We start from the raw sequence: 22,683 nt of genomic DNA, 5'->3' as shown, positions 1-22,683 counted from the left end.
AAGAGTTAAAATAAAGAAATAGGGGGCAGATTTTGAAGGAGGTGTCATTCTGCTGGTTTTCTCTTCATGGCAATGTTAGTAAATATTGAAATTTGATTTAGTCTGACAGTGTGTTGAAGTCTTGGTATTGGATTTTGGTAAAGAATCTCCATCTTTACACAGGCTGCAGTGCAGCTCTGTATCTACCTCTTAGCTGAACCGACACTGCCTGTTTTCCCTAGTTTGTCAGGTTTGTCTCTATTGGCCAGTCTCAACAGCCAGATTGTCAGTCAGTCGATATTTTGTTGATGTATTTAGTCAAACTGAAATTTGAATTCTCCTCTCTTTTTGTGTAAGGAAATATAAACTATATGCATTTCCCACAGAAGCAGTTGACTGACCTCTGAGAGCTGTGGTGCACTACTAAATGGAGAACATCATACTTTGTAGCCTACAAATGTTGATATATGGCATCCCCCCCTTTTTATTCAAAAAGCGCATATAGCATTGGCTACCAGCTGTTACTGATTTAAGTCTGTTCCTTTACAGCATTCAGCATTTGGAAGGACACATTGTTCCGTCAAGTTGGTATTCCACTCAGAAGGTTTCATGGGTCCAGTTAAAGGACCAGTGTGTAGGATTTAGTGGCATCTAGCCGTGAGGCTGCTGATTGCAACTAAATGAATACCCCTCCCCTCACCCCTTCCCATCCAAGTGTGTAGGTGAACCTACAGAGGCCATGAAACTTGCGAAAAACACAAAAAGGCCCTCTCTAGAGCCAGTGTTCGGTTCATCTGCTTTGGGCTACTGTAGAACCATGGCGGTGCAACATGGGGGCCTCTGTGGAAGGAGAACCACTTCCTATGTAGATATAAAAGGCTCATTCTAAGGTATAGAAAACACAACAATTCTTATTTTCAGGTAATTGTACACTAATTAAAATATACATATGAATATTGTATTCCATTTCTGCCAAGTCCATTCCGCTAGATGCCACTGAATCTTACACACTGGTCCTTTAAATTGATGGCAAATGACCACACCAGCAAAACTCATGGCAATGGATAGTCCTGCACTCCATACATTACCCAGTGACTTGAATCACACCACAGAGAGACTAAGCAATGGCTAAAATCGTTGCCCCCCTAGCTAGTTAAATGCCTGTGTAGAGGTTTAAATTTAATTGTTTTTACATTGATGCAATTTTGACTAAATAAGTACACAAGTGAAAACAATCACCAAGGACACTGATTTCTTGGCAAAAACAAATTTCAGTTCAACTTTAAACTTTCATTAAATGATTTTTTGACCAATTTAGGGCAGCAGAAACAAATTGTGAACACAACATGGACATATCAAAACCTTTCAAGTTGATATGGCAAGGTTGCTTATTCACACATCCAGCAGTTATAGAGCAACACTATCACTGACTTGGAGTCATGTTTCTGTCCTGCTGATGAATGGAAGCTCCCTCTCCTTTAGCTCTGTTCTTGGTCTCTATCAACTCCTGAGGGAAATATCTGACTATATAGCTTTTTCTCTGAAAACAGCTGCCTGCTGTGGCCGAAAACGACACAATAAGAGCGATGAGAGTGAGCCAAAACAGTAAAGTTGTGGGCCAGACAGCTAAACTATGAACTGAAACTCAATATAAAGCGCCGTAAAGCCGAGGGGAGCTGTAGAGGAGGGTCACTACATGTGACGCCTCTGACATTACACTTCATCATTAGATACATTGTTATTATAAAAAATATCGACTATAGTTGCTTTAAAGTACTTCTCAGTGTCCCCAACTTGTTATTGTCTCTTCAGCACTAAATAGCATTGTATAACAAGTTAAAAGCAAGTTTTTTCCATTTGGCTTTATTTGGTTGGTGCAGACTGTTAGAGGAGATGAGTGTCGAGATCAGCTGGCTGAGGTGACTTCTCTTAACAACACAAAGCTTTGTAATGGGAGGAGTTGAACTCAATTCCTGATATTTATCAAATTTTCTTGCTCTTATTTGGATAGTAATTAAAAGTAGAAATTGGCCTAATTCAGCTGCCATCCACAGTTTGTTCTCTTTCTATGGAATATGAGTATTTTCACTCAGAGTCTCGCTTAAATATTCCGGTAAACTCTCCTCTCCATCGCTTTCCATTTCCTCCATCTGCACAATCATGGTTTCATTCATATCATTGCTATTTTCCGATGCATCATAAATGCCCTCCCAGCCTTATCTTCCCGCTGTGCTATAAAAGATTCAATGCACACTAAAGCGCAGATTGTCCACTTAATCATAGTCTGAATGGACATAGTCACAGCAGGTCACCAAATTCACTTCCTCTATATTTTTACTTTCTTTTCAATACTCCCTTGTGACAGTGATCAACTACCACTGACTCAAACACACAAAATAAAACTCAAGAATAATAAAAGAAGAAGTCGCCTTGTCACACATCCGACATGAAGGCTGTTTGTTTGCTTCCTGTGATCAATACTCCCAAAGAGCAAACCATTATTAGACTTTCAAATTCAACACTTTTTTCTGTCATTCTTTGCTCTTTCCCATGTTGATATCACATCCAGAGACAAGGGTACGGGGTGAAACTCTCAAGCTTCCATCTACTTTTTCTTGCACTGTAGAGCCTTAGCCCTTATCTCTCAAGCATGATGAGCATTCCACACTGCCACTGTTGTGTGGACGTTTAATGACCCAGCAGCTTTAAAACCCACTGTGTGGCCACATCACTCAGCACATGACTTGGCTCTATAGCGATATGCATGAACCCAAATCCATAATGGTCATGTATGCACTGTATATGCAGCATCCGCCTCTGAACACAGCATGATTGATTATCATTAAGAAATTTACTTAATGGTATAGATAACTACTGATTTCAGAAGTGGAACTGTCAGTGTGTGATGTTCCTCTATGGAAAATAAGAAAAACAGAGAATGTTTTACTTCAGCCTCTAACCATTATGTGGTTTTGTTTAATTCACCGCTGTGTCTCTCTGTAGACATTGATCAGACATCAAATTGACTTGTATGTTGAGTAAATCAAATTAATTCCATCTACTGTTCATGGCAACAGGAAATCCCTGCAGTATCTATTCTTGCCATAGATAATAATCAGATGTCACTTTAGGTTCAGTGCTGTCCCAGAATTGCAAAAATCTGGAAACTTGGATATGAGCAGCACAAGATGATTGAAAAAAAATAAGTTTTCCCACCGAGATTATTTATGTGCGAACACAAGCATGCTTGCTGTTTTTATGTGTAAAACATTTACATGCAGGGCTTTTAGCTTGTATGGGGTGAAATGCAAAATGGATATAGCAAGTGTATTGAGTAACAGGGCGCAGACAGAGCGTAATGATCTCGTGCAAACTCACTGACACCGTAATATCCAGAGGGAAAACTTTGAACATGGTTCCCCTTGTGGCCTTTTTCTGGAGAATAAAAAGAGCACATTCACATTTTATTGCACTTAGTTTTTCATATAAAGTCAGACTGAAGAGAAAGATGGGATTAGATCTGTTTGGCAGAGCACAGGACTGAGCAGAAATAAACCAAGTGACAATCTAAACAAGTCACGTTGGAGAGCGCTACATCGATATGATTATTTATGGAGATGGCTTGAACAATCAATGTGCTTCAGGTCTGTTGTGTGTCCAGAAATAAACTGTGTATCATCAGACTGTTTCCAGTGTTCAATCAAAATGTGAGAGCAAATATATAATAATGAACAGAGTCTGCTTTTAGTTATGCGACTGGACACAAACGAAAGTGAAAAGTGATTGTTGCTGTGTGCTGAGAGGAGTTTGACTGCTGTCCAGCGTTCTTTCATAAAACAAATAGCTGCTCATAAACCAGGCCTACATCCCATTCTAAACCACTCCACATGGTATCTCACGTACTATATATCCAGCAAACAGGTAAGATGTGGGATATATATAGAACAAACACTTAAACAGGCTCTGTTCTTTTTCTGTTTTTTCATTTTACACACACACACAGTACACATTTTTGTCTTAAAGCCTTAAAGAATTGATAGCGGTATAAAACATAGAGGCAACAGCATATCATAAAAACACATGACTGTTACCAAACTTAGCCATATGACGAACCGGACAAATGGAAATATGTTCACATGATAAATCATGTGTTATAATAAAAACCCATCTTGAACTATTTTCACATCAGTCATCAGCACTATTTTTAGATTTGTACCAGAAATTTGAAGGAAACATCTCACACATAAGGTTAAGTGCGTTGTTTATTGAAATGTAAATTTCTAACATAAACACATTTTCTACCACATAAAACAAAGTATGATGTAAAAAGAAATTGCCCAGGGTCCATAATTCATAGTGTGCTGCACTTTAACACCCTCTCAGGGGAACGCTGGTTGTTTAGTTTAGTGTCTCCTGTCAGGCCAAGGTATTTCCCGCTGCTCCCTGAAGGCCCTGAATCAATCCGTCGGCTAGATTTGAAGGTGACATTCAGCCTCCCCTCCCTCTGGTCCGGGTATAGCAACTGGGTTTCTTCCTCGTCCGCTTGTCACCAACCCAGTCCCCTGAGAAAAGTGCTATGAAAGTGACAGAAAAAAAATGAGAGCAATCATGTTGTGTTCAATAGGATCGAGAAACAGGAAAAAAATGTGAGGTCAATTTTTTTATTTTATCTCTAGAAGCCAAACTTGCCCAAAGTTTTCACAAAGCTGAACCAGTCCGTAGTGATTTTGTTTTTCTTGTGGAGTGGTGGGGAGTATCCACCCTGTGGACCCGTCACTCCACACAGCAATCTAACACTTCCTGCTGGACAGGGTGGCAAGACCAGAGAGAAAGAGAACAGAACTGCCCCAGATTCCCCTTAAAAAGTTCTTTCTTTAAGGCCCATCCAAAACACTTAACACCCTCATCCACTATCATCTACACAGGCTGTCACTCACGAATGACCATCTGTTTAAGGTCTGTTTGCTCAGAATGGCAAATGAGAGAAACGTGAGAAGTGCCCAGCTGAGGCCAACCTGCAACTCTTTGCAGTTGGTTAATAATAATTATGATAGCAATAATGATGATGATGTTAGTATAGCTTTACTGCTGTTCCTGAGAGAACAAGGTAACCAGGCAACAGAGAGCCCAGGGGAGCTGTTCTGAAGAGAAAACAATATTTAGTTCCGCTAATTTGTACTGGAAATAAGAGGAACTTGGATGAACCGTATCTGACAAACCCAAAGTGAGAAAAGTCCTGCTATAGTCAATGTTCATTAAAGACATGCAGGGCAGCTAAATCAAACTCATGATGCGTGCACTCCCTTACGGGTCAAATCACTTGGGCAAAGGTGCTTGAAGATGACATAATCACAAAGGGCCTGTCCAGAACAAACAAAACTCAGCACTCAGAGCTGGAGACTGAATTGTAACTCAAATGCCACGGAGAGTGATTCACCCTGAGAACCCCCTTTTAATTGTGTACACAATGATATGCATTCATTTCCATGGAGACTAAACAAATAGAACGGTCGGTGTTCCTCTTTCCTGATGCAGGATAGTTTTACCTCTCCTGACCCACCTATCAAAGCAATCAGACTATTCCAAAGAGGAAATTCTTGCACTGGCAAGAAAAAAATCTATTATTGACCATAAAACACAACTGCAATTAAAAAAAGAAATGTAGTTATATGTAATAGATTGAGGCTGATGCAGACAGTTGACAAATGAGCACTTGAGAAACAGTTTCTCAGTCCAACTCCAGCATTCAGCGGAATTTATAAAGTAAACAGGTAAAAAGTTGTGAGAATGTAGCACTCAGTGTGTGTTCGGGCCTGCCAACCACTCAACATAGACAATTTAACAACTCTCATAAAACAGGAACATTAAGCAAAGCAGGACCAGATCCACGGCTGTCTCTCATCGACCTTCCTCATCCATTCCCCATTTGATCCACTTCTCTTGAATGAAAAACGTCCTGACTTCACTCTCTCATGCAGCTCTCCCTTTTATAAATTTCAGCATCTAAATTGCTATTCCTATCAGTCTGTGACACATACAATCTGCTATGTGAGAGCTGTCTTTTTCATAGCCTGCAGACCGTTATTCATAGCAAGCTGTCTCTTGTAAAACACCACAAGAACCTGTTCTAAGCCTGGGCTCAATTAATTAGAGAAATAGGCAGATGAACACTGTAATGTGGTATGTTTTTACCACTGCTGCTTCCTGCCCAATAGACTCTTAAATTATGATGACTTATGCACAGTTTTAACAAAATGGGCTGTGGTGCTCAGTGAGGGTGTGATGATGACAATGAATGACATAGTGTGTTTTAAATGATCATGGCACAACACAGGCTAAATTGTAAGCCATCAGTAAAATCATCAGCTTCGTGCAGTCTCAGTTCATGTCACCTTTGCTCCTTCAGCATGTCTGTTTCCATTCTTTTTCCCCCTCTGGTTACAGAGGTTTTCAGTGGCTCCACATGTGATTCAACTATAAAGACCTTTAATGTGCTTCATATGTGATTTCAAACTGCAGTGTGTGAGTGAGGGAGTGCGAGTGCATGATTAGGAGGCACCTCGCTTGTTGTGCTGTGAGATTAGGTAATGCAAAGCATTTTATGGATGAAGAGCATATTGGAAGCAGCTGCTTTTCCCCAGCTGTTTTCCCATTGCCTTTGTTGTGTGTTGAGTATTAGGAAGTCAGCCCTGGTGCCCACTGGCCAACTTGCAACCCTCCGAGTTCATGAAAAATATATACTTAATGGTATGCAGGCTTGAATCTATTTGCTTTTACTGAATGTAATTCAAAGTGAGTTCCTGTGGGATAGCTGCAATGTCAATATACTGTTTATCGGATTATTACAACTGCCATTCAGGCTCATGTGTCACTGCTTTGTAAAACGATAGGGCTATTAGCGTCTATGAGTGTTTGCGAGAGAAGCAGAGAAACATGTAAACAGTCTAACAAACCCTGCATATGACTTTGCATGTCTGTACTTACATTAGATTTCATGTGGAACACATGCAACGTGACCTCTGACCCCTTACACACTCAGTAGTTAGTTTCCTTTTCCTGACACCAGCACCTGGGTGCAGTTTTCCACTTTCCACTTTTTCACCCCATGGGGTATCCTGTGTGTGTATGTGTTTGTGTGTGTGTGTGTGTGTGTGTGTGTGTGTGTGTGTGTGTGTGTGTATGTGTGATCAGGTATTCCTCATGTTGTGGGGACATAAATCTGGTTACACAGTCATGTTGTGGGGACTCGCCTTCATTATGGGGACAAAAACAAGTCCCCTTAATGTAAATTGATTTATTAATTAATTTATCATTTAGGGTGAAGACTTGGTTTTGTGTGCATGTATGTGTGTGTGTGTGTGTGCGTGTGTGTGTGTGCGTGCGTGTGTGTATGTGTGGGCATGTGCACATACATTTTAGGCCCCTAGCATCTGGTCTTGGAGGTAACATGGTCACTGATTGGAGCTCCTTAGTGTGCAGCATTTCAGGAAACTTAAGTTCTTTAATAAAGAGTTGTTTTTATGTTTGTGTGTTTTGTATATGAGAGAGTGTGTAAGTGTGAATCTATGTGTATGCATTTGTGTCTGTATGTGTCTGCAGTAACTACAGAAAAGTGAACTTGAGAAAAACAACTTCAGGCTAGCTGTCATAACTAATAGGCTGCAAAGTAAAATGTCTTAAATGTATCTCTGTTTTGCTGTTTTGTCTTAGCATTTACTATCAATATTATATTGGAATTAATATAATAATTTAACATTTATGCTACATTTAAATATTACAATTAAAACTAGCATAACTACTTCAAAGGCTAGGGTGGCAGTTAGCTACAGCTACCCTGTTAAACAGTTAGCTTTTAGCAGGACTAGCTTAACTGTTGTTACTTTTCTCTCCATCATGATTAGCTACTTGTAACCCGGGTCACAAAGGGTTAACAACGCAGAAGTGCCTCAGCCAATCAGAGTGCAGGTCCACAGCACCGTAGGCAAGCTACACAGCGTACGCTAGTCAGACGCTGGGTGACACTGTTGAGAGGACCTGCAACTGAACGGTAAAAATATAACTCAGATAAAACAGTAAAAACACCTTATAATGTTGTTAAAACAGAACAGTGACAGCCTGTACTTTGTTGTAAGCTCGTAGAGGTGTGTGTGTGTGAGAGGCTGCTCACTGAAACCTGCCGAGTGACACAGAGGAACTCCCGAATTGGTGGTCGTAGTAAAAGTAAACAATCAAATGCTGCGCCACACGATGCTAGGCTAAGCTGGCTAGCTCAAGTGAATGAGCCTAGAGCTAATAAAAATTAGCATTTAGTGCTGAACAGTGCAATTAGCCGACTGTTGTAGAGCTTAAATAAACTAAAACTGTTTGACAGCTCAACTGGAACAAATATAAAGATGTGACATGTGGAGTATTTAATTGCTCAATGTTTTCTGTGGCTGGTAAAGCTGCTGGACTGTTAATACTGAAGCAACATACTAAGTTATGTTTTGTCAAGTATTAGGCCTATATTTCATTGGTATAATGAATCTGATTTAAAGAGCAGAAGACATAAGAATATAGAGTGTAAAGTTCACACTGTTGGTCTGTAATTTATGTAATATTGTTTTAATTAAAAAATACCAGGTTAAGATAAAAAATAGTAATTTAGTTCATTTTACTCAGAAATTCATTTACTGTAAAGGTTATTTAAAATGTGTTGATTTTTTACATTATATGTATATATTTTGTTGAGACACCAGACGAGACCATTAGATCCCTGGATTGAAGATCCCTGAACTGAGAGCCCAGAGCCGAGAACTGTCAACCTTACTTCTCTCCTGCCACGGCGGTAGGGTAAACATCTTCACTGCACAAGGCCAGCACCACTTTCATGCTCAACCCCTAGCCCCACTTGCACAATCCAAAATCCCTGACTCTGACTTTACTCTTCATTTTTTGACTTGATTTGGAAAAGACACTTACCTTCTTCATTCTTCTTCAAACGCATTCCCTGTGCCTGTGGAAGGACCGAGCCATAACCGGCACTGGTTTAAATGAGTGGACTGAGTATTCATACTATTGATATGGTGTATTATTGTGCCTTGGTTAAAGTGATATTGTTATTGATAGAGCAGTGAATGGTGAACTGTTGCAAGGTTGAAGAGTGTTGTGAAGTGATGATATTGAACAGGATATGGTTCTGATATTGTTACCTAACTAACCTTGGATCCAGATATTGAGAATTTAGTTTACCTATAGAAGGGTGCACCCAGTCAAAACAGCAAAGTAGTTGAAAAGAACTCAGTGGTTCAAAACCAAAAGAAAAAGTGACAGAAGAAATAATTTGTTGCTAAATTGAAACTGAGAAACTGACTTTGTGGAATTGAACTATTAACTGAACTTAAAGTTATTTTATTTATTTAATTTATTTTGTTTATTTAAAAAAAAAAAAATACAAGGTACCAGTTTGCAGCTTCTTGTCTCGTGTGGTCATTTAATGTTGCAAATAGCCATTTCTGCCTCCTGTCCGAATCTGGTATCCTCTGATTCTGGTCCAACATTATTAAAATCCTTACTAAATAGTAGTGTTAGAAGCCGAGTGCTACATACTGTCTTATTTATGTAGGATTTTTTCTGTATTTTGCAATTACAGATATAGCTAGGCAAAAAACGAAAATACTTAGCTTTGGCTGAGGCTGCTCATGGCTATCCAACTTTTACTTGGTATGGCTCTCTATTCCTGCATTAAAATGTTACATGCTTTGAGATGATGAAATAAGACATATACAGGCTGTGAGGCAGAAAGAACCAAACATATATTTTATCATTATGTATCTAAATGTAATGGGACATGGTGGGAAGTGGAGGATGGCAAACTGTGCCTTACTGTGATGGAGCATTTACAGCTTTGCTATATCTGACAGCATCTGGTTCACAGTGAAAACAGAAAATGATGACACCCAAAATGTAATTTTTCAATAGGGTGCTCAACCGAAATACCACAAAAAACAGACAAGATTTTAACATAGCATCAAGACACTGTTTGTCCATGCCTGCAAAAATAAATATGTGGTATAGAATAAATCCCATTCATAGACGTGTACCTAAACATAGATAAACTTACAATCTCACACACACATATACAGGGCCATCCTCAAGTAGATCTCACTGAAATCTTCGGAACATTATGTCCCTGTGAATTATGGTTTTAATGCTTCATCCGTTCCCATTAAGCTATCCATCACATCAGGCTCACTTAGTCATGGAGCAGTTTCATCAAGAGGGAGAAGGATGAGGGGAGACAGGGGGACATGCACATGAATGAGTAGGAAAGAGAGATAGAGCAGATTTGAGAGAACAGTGGAAAGAAATGGCCAAAAACTGTGAAGGAAATGGAAAAAAGCATGCTAAGTTGTAAATGGAGGAATTAAAGAGAGAGAGAAAGTTAGAGAGAGATGTTGATATGACCTGGAGGGAGATAAAAGGTGTGAATAAAATAGATGAGCAGGAGCAGCAGTGGATAGACAGGGGAGAGAGAGGAGCCATTTAGACAGATTAATGGTGATGAGGAAGGGCTTGAGATCCCTCTAGTACTGATAAGTACTCAAGACTGCTCTGACTAAGAAAATGGGCCGTGTGTGTGTTTGCTTTTTCTCATTTACTCATTGCATGGTCCCTTGCTTCAATAGTAGCTCTAGAAAAGTGGCCTTGACATCAATTGGGATCCAGACAATATTTAAACACAACACAGGGCTCTGAGTCAGTTTGCACTTGGTGGTATAAAAGGGAGAAGAAAACTGTGGTGAGGACAAAATGTCCTACAAATGCAAGTTGTCACACTCGTGGGCTGAAACATGCGATTACACACACATAAATGTGTCCTATTATCCAAGCTCATTTAGAATGACTTATGCCATGAAATTGTCCCTTGCCCCTCTGCCAAACCTGTTGTTGCTTATCAGCGCTGATTGAATATTGATTTGCATAAGCCTTTATAACTCTATGCCTCCATCTTATAAAACTATTTTTGCTCTTATGTAAGGCCAGGGACAAATGAAATTCTTGCAGTCAATACAGATTTTACTTCTGCAAACAACTATTACTTCCAAACAGCCTTGGTAGAAGACCTTGTAATTTTCTTGTTTAAAGAAAAGTACATTGCACACTATTTTGTTTATTTACTTAGGAATCAAGTGCACAAGGAAATCTGGCAGCTGGCCCCTGTACCTCAACTTTACTTTTGTACCAGCTGCTTTTCACAACTAAAACACTTTAATTTAGAATGCAATTTTATTTTGTTATAAAACTTCTTTTTAATTTTACATCTACTACTGTATGCAGCACAGTGTGATGTTCAAATCAGCAATAGCAGGAACAAGTTATATACTATTGTCAGCTGACCCAGAAAGAGTCACTACTCTACCATACTGCATGCCAGGCCACCCTGGTCTTTATATGGAGGAAGTTTCAATTCAGATGGTGTTAAAGTAAAGTGTTGTCAGCAATATGGATCACTGGCCACAGAGGGTTTCAATCAAGCCTGCAGTGTGAGAGGAAAAGGTATGGCAACTCTGTCCAAAATGTCATTGACAAATGCACAGCGTAAGAGCTCTCAAGGTTGTGAGTTACTGGGAGAAGAGGGAGGAATGACAAGGAATGAAAGAGTGGAAGATAAAGAGATGGATGGAGCTGGACAGCAGACGGAAAAGGGGAATGGTCAGAGATAACACAAATGAAGACACATAGGGACAGAGAGAGAAGGAGTTCAGGGAGTGCAAAGAAAGACGAAGTTGGTTGGAGAGACGAAACAAAGCTATAAATTGGGGTTAAAGTGTGAAACTAACAAGCGTTATCGTGCAAGATCAGTCTGAGGGACAGGATAAGAATCCTCCACAGTGGAGTCCAGATGAAGAGAGAAGGATGAGGTGGAGGAGGAGGAGGAGGAGGAGGAGGAGGAGGAGGAGGAGATGATAGTAATGTTACAGCTGGTCTGTTTCATAGAAACCTGAGAGGAGAGCAATGGAAAACAGAAAAGATGCAGCTTGCCATATGCTCATCCTGGCTTACTATATCCCTCCCTGAGCACCTATAGATAAACATCCAACCCTGTTCTCAAAGTTAAACACCGGCTCTCATTACTTTACAATATGATGTGGTTGTATGAAGTAAGAAAAAGGATGTGGTGATGTGCCTGAAGTAACCCATTGCTCAATTTGTTGAGAGCATGTTCTTGCTCTTATTACCGTACACCGCAGGAGAAGTCAGCATCAAAACCTAAAAACAGCTTGATATTAAGCCAGTCATGGAGCATCTGGTGTTACTCAAGAGGCTGAACATTTATTTGCTTGTGTGTGTGTGTGTGTGTGTGTGTGTGTTTGTTTAACTGGACTGCATTTATAGAGCGCTTCTCTAGTCTACAGACCACTCAAAGCACTTTACAACACATGCCAACATTCACCCATTCACACACACATTCACACGTTGATGGCAGAGGCTACCGTGCAAGGTGCCAACCTGCTCATCAGGAGCGCTTTTTATCCAAAGTGCTTTACAATGTTTCTAATGCTCACTCACCCATTCACACACACACACACACACACTGATAGCACAATTTGGGCTTCAGTATCTTGCTCAAGGACACTTCGACACGCAGACTGGAGGAGCCAGTGATCAAACCACCTATCTTCTGATTAGGTCGGCTGAGCTCTACCTCCTGAGCCACATCCACCTGTATATGTTTGTATTGTTTGGGGAATGTTGGTTATTAGCTTGTTTCAATGCTGCTACTTAGAAATTAAATGTCAGACAATTACGGATCTGTTGCAACTCATTGAAAGTATGAAGGTGAATTTATGTGTGTTTAACAAGTGTGGGGGTAGGTGCTCTAAAGTTTAATACGCAATTTTATATCTGAGTGTGATGGTTTCCAACTGTGCCCTATTTGTCAGTATTGCTTTATATCACATGCTACAAAGTAATCATTTTTGATTTATAAGTTGGACCGAACACACCAGAGTAGTTGTGGATCCAGATGACTAAACCAGGACCTTCTGTCCTTATTCTGGCTTAACGGAATAGGCCATTGGCCGGCTTTACTTACATGTCTACAGTGATGTAGGCAGTTAATTTGATCTTTTCTTACTGGTTTCAAGCAGATAGCAAAAACAGAACCCAATATAAACTTCACAAGAAAAAAAATCTGACTTTTTCAATGTCATATGATCCAGATATAGCCAAATGCAACACATATTCACAGGATTAGATAAGAAGAGTCTGTTTTCTTATCAACTTGTGTTCAGCCCATTTTAGGGTTCCTGTGGGTAGTCTGGCATCCATCAGGGCCATTTAAAAGTACAAGCTGTAATTTTCTACTTTAACATTATATTATGGTGCAGTATTTTATGACCTATTCAGATTCTGTAACATGCTGTTCTTAAAGGAATAATATTGCTGAGACTTAAATGAGAAGATTGATACCACTCTCATATTTGACAGTTACCTAAGTATGAAGCTAAAGTCGAGCCAGGAGACTTAGCTTAGCTTAGCATAGAAACTGTAAGCAGGCTAAAAAATCTAGCCTGGCATACCAGCATCTCTATGACTAAGTGTTCTTTGTGTCCTTTTATTTACCTCTTCATATGCAGCGTTTCATTTTATCTGTCACTGCAGGCTTAGGCTGCCAGCTGGACACATTTCTGCTGTGTAGAAAATGTCCACTGGTACAATTGAGCGATTACCTGGACCATCTTGGACTAATTTGTTCTTAAGTACGTTGCGTATATAAAAAACAAGGATAAATGCTAGAATTTGGATAAAAGCTTGTGCATACTGCTTGTAAAAATGAATCATGCACTGTTTTATTCTTTGCTTAATCCAATTCAGAGCTGATGTTGGAATGTCACAGAAGGCAATTACAGTCCTCTTAAACAGTTTAAATGCGGCATTGTGAACAATCCATTTGCACATGCCATTCAGATGTCATACAGCAATTATCATTTAATTTTGCAATATAACAACTTTAGATTTCATAACTCTAAGGTATAGATTGACTCTTAACTTTTATAGTCTATTTTACTTGTGAATGATCCTCAAGGCATGTTAAATGAGACAGATATTAACCACTAATAAAAATAGAGGGTTTAGTTTCACAAGAGTTTCCATCTCAGTTCAAATGCATTTCCTGTGTGTGTGCAGTACATAGACATCTGTTTTAGCAATTATTTCATCAGTAGTACCACACACACACGCACACATCTATGTTAATATACAGTAGTCCATTTCTTATTCTTTGTGAACAGGACCAGATAGGGACTACAACAGACATGCTGGGTCCTGTAGTTCGTTCTATTTCTCCTCTTTCTCTGACATAATATGCAAATATGCATTTTTTGACAGGGAATGTATCTGTCTAAACCATTCCTGTCCAACACATACAACTTACATTTTGGATTTCCTTAGCTATTATAGCTTTATGCCCTGGTCACACCAAAAAGTTGTACAGCAAAATTCATCTGTGCATCGTTGTGAAAGATGTGGCTCTAGAAGCTTGGTGACGTGCTGTAGGTGGCGATTTAACTGCTAATATGCTAGCTAGTAGGGAAGATGCTAGCTCTAGTGAGTCACAATGGCTCTGCAAGATTGTTTGTTTTCTCTGGGCTGTTTACAACCCTTGGCATTTTGTTCTCAGGATTGTAGATTATTCAATAAAGAGTTATTCCAGCTAACTGTCAGTTCGGTTGTTAGCTAAAAGTTGCTAAATGGAAAACAAGTGCGGTTTATTCGAGAGATGAATTAGACTCGTGTCTCATAACCGTCTGAAAACTATCCTTCTTTTGTAGAGCAAATTATAGTCCAACAACTCCAACAGAAGAGATTAAATAAAACTGTATGGTGCAACACAGTAAATAGTTATAATAACTTCCTCCATCTGGGACTCCCTTAGAGGTCAGCACTGTCAAGACGGCTTGCTGTTGGTCAACAGTCCTAATTTGCGTATCAAAGTTCAACAAATTTTAAGTTGATACAAAACATTCACAAGCAGATTTACTACACCCCCGTGAGTGAATCAAGTGACTGTTGTGATTCTACTGGAATGAACTGCTTTCACCATGAAATCAATTTTGCAATGTGAAACACTGCTGTGACCAGGCCTTTAGTCAGTATCTGATTTTGGAGTTGCATAAGTCCTTGTGATGTTAGAGAAACTAGCAGATAAAGCTGAAGTCAGTGACACAGTAGCGGGGTATGAGTTGCTGTTGAAAAGCTCAGAAAGTTGCTGGACTGACACTACAACTCTGTCACACAGCACTTAATGAAGCAAAAGTTCAATGAGGAAGACTATCTTTATGCTTACTCTATTTATTTACATTTTCTTGATGCAACTCATCTCCACCCCATTCACTTCCAGTTTTATAAAAACCAGCTGTCCATGGGACCTTCAGCTGAGCTCATCAGAAGTCATCCTACCAGATTTTCAGCCATTGTGCTTCACTCCTTCATCACCACCATCAGTGTCTACACTCCATTGGGGGATATTTCTGTATAGTTCATGGTGTGAATACTCCCATATAATGGTAAAATTATTATGGGGTCTAACCGCCAAAGACTCAACATATATCTCTTCAACTTTTTCTGCTGTACACAATATGTCAAGTTCATTTAACTCCTTTTTAAGCTGCTCTTTTAATTAAGTCTCTCCTTATGCTGCAATGAGTGCATAAACTATACTTTTTTTAATCCAGTAACCTCTTAAAATATAAGATAGTCTGACATGTCAAATGCAAAGTTAAAGTTAACAGAGTAGGGATATGGGACATATTTTTTCTTATATTTCTGTGATGATTTCTGTGATGACGACTTAGTATGTGGAAGTAATCTATGCATTTATGGTCTTTCTAATGTCTGTGTCTGCATAAAGGACTTTGTGCTATGCGTGTGTATGAGAAAGAGAGAGAAAAATTGTGTAATGTGCACATGTGAAAATGACAGTTTACTATATGAGGACCTCCTCAAAGCTTAAATGCAGGAAATGAACTTGATTACAGCAAACCTGCATGAAATTGTCCTGCCTCTTCTTATGTCACGGTACCACTTCACCACATTATTACATTCAGTCATTCATTTATGACATACTTTAAATAAAGAACTGTCACTGAAAATAAAGATAAAACATGTCATATTAACTTGTAAGAAAGACACACCAGCTTCTGTCTCATATACACATATTTGAAATTGAGCAGACACAGCTGAATCTTGGTGCATCCCTTTGAGTCATTCTTTTGGATCATCCATGGGGCACAGAGCTGGGCTGTATATGACTATTCAGTTGCCTTGACTCATCTGGGTGCAGAGTTTTTTCAGACAATATTGGCCAGCACTCCATTGTGGATTTATTTTTGATTTATTTTGCATTCCATCAGTGCAATGACAATTTCTGTGCTGCACAGCTGTCAGACGAACACAATATTTTTCACTTATTTTATTTTTCAGGAGGAGGTTACTGTAGGTTCAAAACAGCCCCAGCCAGTATCCCCGGACTTGTTTTTGGCTGGGCTGCAGGAAATGGTATAGACGGCTAACAGCAGGGTGTTAGTGCTCAGTTATGCTTGAGCAGGGCAGAGGGGAGTTAAGGTTACCTCATTGTTACTGAGTTTCACTTCTCCACAAGAAAACGATTGTACATATTTACAAGGCACAGAAAATGACTGATACTTTCTTTCACAATTTAAATCCTGAACCATAAAGAAATAGGAGGCATTACTGTGTTTTTGTAGATTTTAGACATGCAATGATAGGAAACTTTTTTAAAAGAAAAAAAAGACCAATACATTTAATGACATTCCTCCAATTTTATCTGACATAAAATAGGTGGGATGACAATAATTCTTTTGACGGAAGCGTACAAATACAAAAATACATTATTATGAAGGAATAGTTTGGGAAATAGGCTTATTTAGTTTCTTGCCGAGAGTCAGATGAGAAGATTTGTCACCACTTTCATATTTGCAAGCTAAATATGAAGTGAAAGCCAGTAGGGATTTTGCTAGATTTAGGATAAAGACTGGAAGCAAGGAAAATCAGCTAGTCTGGCTTTGACTGAAGATTAAAAATACACATAATAGCACCTCTGTAAAAGCATTAATTAGTTAGTTTTGGAGGTGTTGGTAGGTGGATTTTGTAACCTTTGGACAGAGCCAGGCTTGCTGTTTCTCCCTGCTTCCATTCTTTGCCCTAAGTTAAGCTTACCACCTGCTGGCTCTATTAAGAGTACAGACACAAGAATGGCATCAATCTTCTCATCTAACTCTCAGCAGTAAATAAGTATATTTCCCAAAATGTCAAACTCTTCCTTTGAGTGCCACAGTGCACTAGCTCAAAGTGTGTAACATGTGGCAGCATAATCCATAAAAGGCCCAAAAACATGACGCAATCTGCCTGTATCCGTTTTACATCTGAAACACATCTGTCGTGATAACTAGGATTTACTGTTTGTTATTTATGATGTTTGAAGTTTGGAAATCTCACACTTAGAGCTCAGACCACAGTTTCATGCCAGACCACCTCCACAGGCCAATATATTCCACCAATTATGTTCGCTGAAACCAGCGTTTCATCGACCGAAAACTTAAATCAAATTCAGGGGAGGCTGAGAAAACTTTTGGAGGATATAAATATAACATCTAGCTACCATATTTTTTTTTAACCTTTATTTATTTGTGTTTCTCTGAAAGCAATGATCTCTTTTGCAGAAACACCCTGATTACATTCACACAGTTGCACATTCATACCTGGAACCTGCCCAGTACAACCACAGCCGGATCTGCTGGCCACTGAGCAGCTCCACTGGAAGGGTTTGGGGTTAAGGGCCTTGCTCATGGGCTACTCAGCGGTGGTAATAAGGGAGGAGCTTCTTCACTTTCCCATCCCACATTTATCTGGGGAATTGAACCGGCAATCCTCTAGTCACAAGTTTGCTTCTCTAACCTTTAGGCCACTGCTGCCCTAGTAATGTCACAACATGAAATATTCCTATGTGTAAGCCAATACAAACACATTAAAGCAATAGTAACAATCTGTTGTGTGAGACTGCCTTTGATCCCCCTCCTGCCTTATCTGTGGTGGTGGTGGAAGCGCAGCTCTGGGCTTTGGTCCGAGATGGAATGTGTGCCGTTCTTTGTTGCTTAGAAACACCTCACCTAGCTCAGACTGGGGTCAGCGGCTGCTAAGCGGTGTGTTTTTTAATCTCCGCAGCAGTCATCGCTTTGTCAGGCTGTGACTCTGGGCCAGTTCTCACTATACAGCTGGGTCTCGCCACTACATCAGGTTCAGCTCAGGTAGCAGGCTCAGTGAGAGGCTGGATCTGGACTTCTCTGACAGGGCCCTTTATTGTAAATGCGCTTCAAGTGTGGTTCCCTGAAAGTGGTATTGCAGTGAAAAGTGCATAAATAGATGAAGTCTTTTACTCGAGTCTTTAAGGATCAAAGTTGCTTAACAAAGTGAAAGCCAGCAAAATCCTGACGGCACGATCATGTGTGAACATTTATCCCTGCCTTTACATCACATATGCTCACACCCTCAAATGTACAGAGCTGTTAGTTTCATGATCGACAACCAAATCACATTTCTTCATCTGCTGAATTCCTCAGTGATTTTACGTGTCAAAGAAGCTTTAACCTTCATCTGACTGTAAGGATTTTCACACCAAGAGAATAACCATGACACGCCCTAATGAATATGTTTCATGCCAGACAGACTAATATCCTCAGCCTGTATATCATCAACCTGTCAGTGAGTACCTCTCCTCCCTCTGCTCTGACAGTAAACTATGCCTTTTCAATGGAAGGCTCAACACAGTACGGGCTTCAGGGTCGTGCCCCAAACCCCGCAGGGTTGTTAATGACCTCTGTTATCACTTCACCACTACTCCTCACACCTGCACTCAAGAATAATATTTACCTTGTCTGTCATCATGATGGTGGGTGTGCGTGTTTGTATGTGTGTATGCATCGTCCTGTCTTCCTGGCGTCAGACTTAAATGATGATTTCCATTCTCCTTTTCTCTCTGGCGTCTTATTAGAGAGCAGACATCAGACATGGCCTGTCTGTGTGAAACAGATCTTTCTCAGGAAAAGTAGGAGCAGAGAGCGGAATACCAGCACAGAACCAAAACCTCCCTGGTCACTCATAATATTTCAATTAAGCGCTACGTAAATGCATGAACATGCGTGTCTGTTTGTATGTGTGCGCTGTGAAATCTCTTCTGTTTTATGCATTTGTATGGAGGCCAGATCATAACTGAGTGGGTATTTGAGGTGATGATGTGTGATGGTCCCTTATTGCTTGAATTTGGGTGGCATTTTGCTTCATGCATCTCTCAGTAAGCTATGATAAGTATGCTATCCAGTCGTGAAACAAGATGTGATTGCTTTCATTTAGAAAAAAAATCAGTTTAGTCATATTCCCTTAAGAATTTAAACATGAGCAGGGAGAAAAAGATTCTGAGGGACTGAGAGAATAGGGAGAGGCCAATGTTTTCCTTGTCTGTTTTCGAAGTTTGAGGAGGCTGGGGAATCATTTGCAATGAGAAAGACAACAACTGGATGATGATTCTTCTCAGTTTTCACCCGTGAGAAGATCAGTGCAGCAGGTTTTTGGATAGAGTCATTTTCATGCATTTGATCTCTCAGTTTTCTGAAATTTGATGCGCATGTGCTCTTATAGTGTTTTATGCAGTTTTGTCCCTGAGAATGTAATGTAAAAAAATACTAAATCAAATGGAATTGGCTCAGTATGGCAGATTTTCACATAACAACAAAGCAGCACTGGTTAGCCAGGCTCAGTGAATGTGTAGCAGACAGTTTCCTGAAAGATTATTTGTTTGTTTATGTTGACTGAAGGTCAGAACTGATTAACCGATGTTATTGCTTTTTATATTATAAAGCAATACTGTTTTTCTGTTTCTTCCATTTGTTTATGCTATAATTGTACAGTGCCATAAATACACAGTTTCTAACCAAGAATCAGAGCAGCAAATAAAACTACATACTGCCAACACTACACAACTGTACAGTATAATATAAACATATATTATATATGGTATATTCACATAAAGGGCATTAAAAAATACAGAATAATAGGGAGGTTTACATATGATTAATGTTATCAAGAAATCTTACATTTATGATAATGCTCACATTTTACTTAAAGGTACCCTGTGTAGCTTTTGACTGCTTTTAAAACTGTGAAGCGATGTTTTTATTTTTAGGTCCAGGTTTTGTTGCACACAAGTACGCACATGCAAGCGTGCAAGCACATGAGTGGTGCGCTACACATTCCCGCCGCTATTCCACTGATCAGATAGTTTGTTGTTGATATTGTCAGTGAAACATAGAAATGCACCAACAAAAGAAGAGTGCAAGTAAGTAAACATGACTGTAAACAATACGCAAAAGCTTCAGCTTTGCAAATATCATTTAGGATAAACAAAATTAGAAATTTTGGTGAGAACGACTGAATGTAAACATAACTTTTTCTTTTTTTTTTTTTTTTTTTTAACTCCACAGGGTACATTTAAAGGGGCACTCCACTTATTTTACTCATGAAGTTAACGTTATCTTGGCTTGGGCTTGAGAATTTTAAACAGAGAGCCTGCATTACAAACTGGAGGTGTAGGGTTTGAAAGATGTGGGCATTGAAGAAGGCAGGGAAGATCTAAAGAAAGATGCTGAGGAGTTACATAATGGGAAATGTGAGATATGAGATATCTAGTCCCCTCTTTTCAATTTTGACCATTCATTTTTTTAAATCTGTCCTTCAAAAGTCACTTCATGGCAGTGCAATACTAAATTTAAAGACTGTTATGATAACATGCACTTGCAAAAAGAAGCAAAGTTTAACAACACATGTATCAACTCTTTTTCTTTTAATCACTTTTCATATTTCTTTACTCAGTTACTTATTACTGCATCAAAGGGTTAATACAATCTGTTCTAAGCTACTCCAAGATGTTGCAATTTTCAACTGCTTAAAGGAAATGACTCATAAGGATTACAAGAAAATACTATTTTGTCATTTGGATTTGCAGAACTTTGCTGACATTGCCAGTTTTGAAACATACTTGTTGGGGGAAGTAGCATTAAGGCAAACACTTCACAGTTCACAAGAGCATAATGAATTAGAAGAAACATTAACAATGTCTGCTGGTCCCTGCAAGATGCAGATTCGGTGCACTCTGAATCCTATTATCCACAGTACTAGTCTCATCATACATGTTCAGTCTGATTTCATGGAGGTTTATTATGAACATATGATGGAGAGATAAACAGGAATACCTTATAATGTAACACAATGCAATGTTACAAAAAATATGGCCTCAGAGACGAGATAAAGTGTTTAAACAAAGAAGCATGAATTCACAGATTTTTTTTTTTACTGTTACTGACTGTGCTATTGAATTTCTTTATATTTTAAATTATGTCATTATGTCATTTTCTCATCTCTATTCTTCTCTATCTCTATTCATTCCATGTTACCTATTGTACTTTTTCACTATCAAAAATTATAATTATAACATTTTTATAATGCTTTTCAAAATATTTATCAAACACATTTGTATTTCTTTACCCTCATTGTGACAAAGGAGTTTTAAGTCCCTGTGCATGCAAACAGAAAGAAAACTGTTGTTGTAAAATCAGTGCAAAAATAGATGCACAAAACAGCTCAGGATTACACCCTCTTTCTGCATATTTAATTTTAATAATTCTATTTATTGTAATTACTCTCTCATGTTTTATGTATCAAAATATGAAAAAAAAGTTTTCTCAAGGTAATAGTTAATATTTCATTCCTTTGGGAAAAGAATGAAAAAGGCTATAACAACTCAGAGTGTGATAAATGCAATAAATGTGTGAAAATGTGCAAAACAAATACAGTACAGAAGCCATCGCTATGCTGGTTTCCTAATTTGTTGTTTAGAGAGGTCTGTTGCAATTCCCTGTTGTGAGCAATATATCTCAATTTACAAATAAATGCATCTCTCAGTTTCCCCAGGACAGTCTTCATCATCCCTGAGGAGAACAAATGTCTGATCCCCAGTTGTTGCGGCGGGGAGTCCTCCATAGCAACCAAGCAGCTGTGCAGACTGGCATCTGTTCATGTGTATTTGCTGCCATCTAGTGGACATAAGCATAATTGCTCTATTTGGTGTAATGTAAATTTCTGTACAACAGGGGTCACTATAAGTTCATTTTTCACATTCCCATGAGTTTTGTTTATCCAAGCTCAAAAAGGCCACTCTCAATTACTGTGGGAACTAACCTGCTCTTGGTGAAATCACCACTAGATGTCAGCAAGTGTACTAATTAAGTTTGAATGGACCTCCAAAGCATACATGGGGGAATGCCATCATTTGCCATCTATCTCTTGAAGCCAATTAACCAAGGAGGTGCAGTTCAGTTTTTCTTGACAAAGTTGACACTGTCCTCTTTTCACCCTGATCAAATCCCTCTGGTTTACATACAGTACCATCCAAGGAGCTCACCGGCTTCTCTCATCTATGCAGCAGAACACTCTCATGGGAAATGTTTGGAGATATTTACACCACCATGCAAATGGTAGCCTCGGGGGGCGAGGAAAAACACTGTGGCGCTTTAAAGAGAGAGACAGAAGCAGAGGCAGAAAGTTGTTCAAGGCCTGTGATGAGGTGCTTCACACACTCAGGTTTCATTC

General features: G+C 39.2%; 1 long non-coding RNA gene across 1 annotated transcript; it reads right to left on the bottom strand.

Moving 5' to 3' along the window:
• Window positions 1–4,223: 4,223 nt before the first annotated feature.
• Window positions 4,224–7,478, bottom strand: LOC137198281 (uncharacterized). Its single transcript, XR_010931616.1, has 2 exons — window positions 7,392–7,478; window positions 4,224–4,553 (listed from the first exon to the last, which is right to left on the bottom strand). It is a non-coding gene; the product is annotated as an uncharacterized lncRNA (long non-coding RNA).
• Between the last annotated feature and the right edge of the window lie 15,205 nt (window positions 7,479–22,683).

The sequence above is a fragment of the Thunnus thynnus genome, chromosome 15 (assembly GCF_963924715.1).
Source record: "Thunnus thynnus chromosome 15, fThuThy2.1, whole genome shotgun sequence".
Taxonomy (NCBI): domain Eukaryota; kingdom Metazoa; phylum Chordata; class Actinopteri; order Scombriformes; family Scombridae; genus Thunnus; species Thunnus thynnus.
This window is presented reverse-complemented; position numbering and strand designations above follow the sequence as displayed.